The sequence below is a fragment of the Charadrius vociferus genome, unplaced genomic scaffold (genome assembly GCF_000708025.1).
Source record: "Charadrius vociferus isolate BGI_N301 unplaced genomic scaffold, ASM70802v2 scaffold366, whole genome shotgun sequence".
In the NCBI taxonomy this organism is placed as follows: domain Eukaryota; kingdom Metazoa; phylum Chordata; class Aves; order Charadriiformes; family Charadriidae; genus Charadrius; species Charadrius vociferus.
Window position 1 is genome coordinate 258,519 of NW_009648900.1, and position 1,001 is coordinate 259,519.

A 1,001-nucleotide genomic window follows, 5' to 3' on the forward strand; every position below is an offset into this window, starting at 1 on the left:
AAGTTGTATAAATGAGTCACCATCACAAAAAACTAATCAGTCTGGTATGATCACACCTGTATCACACCCTGCCCCCCAAAAAATCCTAAAAGCACTTAAAACATTGAAGAGTTTCAAGATCAGATTCACCCAGTGAAAATAGCTCCAAAACACACACAAACACACTTCATGTGATCACAAGGTCCAGAATACAGTAATACCACAGAAACTACCAAGGTTTGGAAAAGCTCTCTAAAGCTAATTTTTTTAATATATTTTCTTTAATGAATAAGAATCTATGCCATGAGAAGAAGCCATCAGAAGCTCTTTTTTCCTGGTGGCATTTCATGCAGATTGTTACTGAAGATGGTATGATCTGCAAATAATGTAGTTACAAAGAGTAGTTAGGAAAACACTTAAGACAGTTGGCAGAAGTGCTTTAAAGATGAGAAGACTGACTGGTAAGAGCAATATGTTCCAAGCAGTAAGTCTTACAGAGTTCAAAGGTGATGAGCTACACTAGATTCTAGCAAGTGCCCAGCCGTGTAATTGAGTACTTCATTTCAGAGGGAAGATTTTGAAAAGCATGAGTAATTTGAACAGCTTAGTCAGATCTACACAAGTTCCTGTGGCAGAAAGAGAAGTTCTCAAAAGAAAGATACTCCCAGTGAAACTGAAATTGTTTCAGGATAGCATAGCCTTTTGTAAGTTTTTGATAAAGGTAAAAGAAATCGCAAACTGGAAATACACAATTTGTTTTAATGGACAGCAAAAAAAATAAGTTTTAAAAAAATGAAATCTAAATCTTGAACCTAATAAACATCACCAGCATTTTTTAAGTCCCTCCTAATACTATTGCTGATAACTTTTCACGGTAAGAAACCATCCCATTCCTGTGCTCCGACGCATCTGTAAGAGCACAGACAGTCACAGTCAGACGTATTTGACTGATGCGACAATATGCCAGCAATTCAGTAACATCTTAAATCATTTCCATGACATTAGCCTAAGCTGTTCAGCAG

The 1,001-nt window shown here is 36.6% G+C and overlaps 1 protein-coding gene across 1 annotated transcript in view; it reads right to left on the reverse strand.

Annotated features, from left to right (window-relative positions):
• SKAP2 (src kinase associated phosphoprotein 2) overlaps positions 1 to 1,001 on the reverse strand; it is a 120,318-nt gene that overhangs the window by 118,177 nt on the left and 1,140 nt on the right. The window lies entirely within an intron of this gene.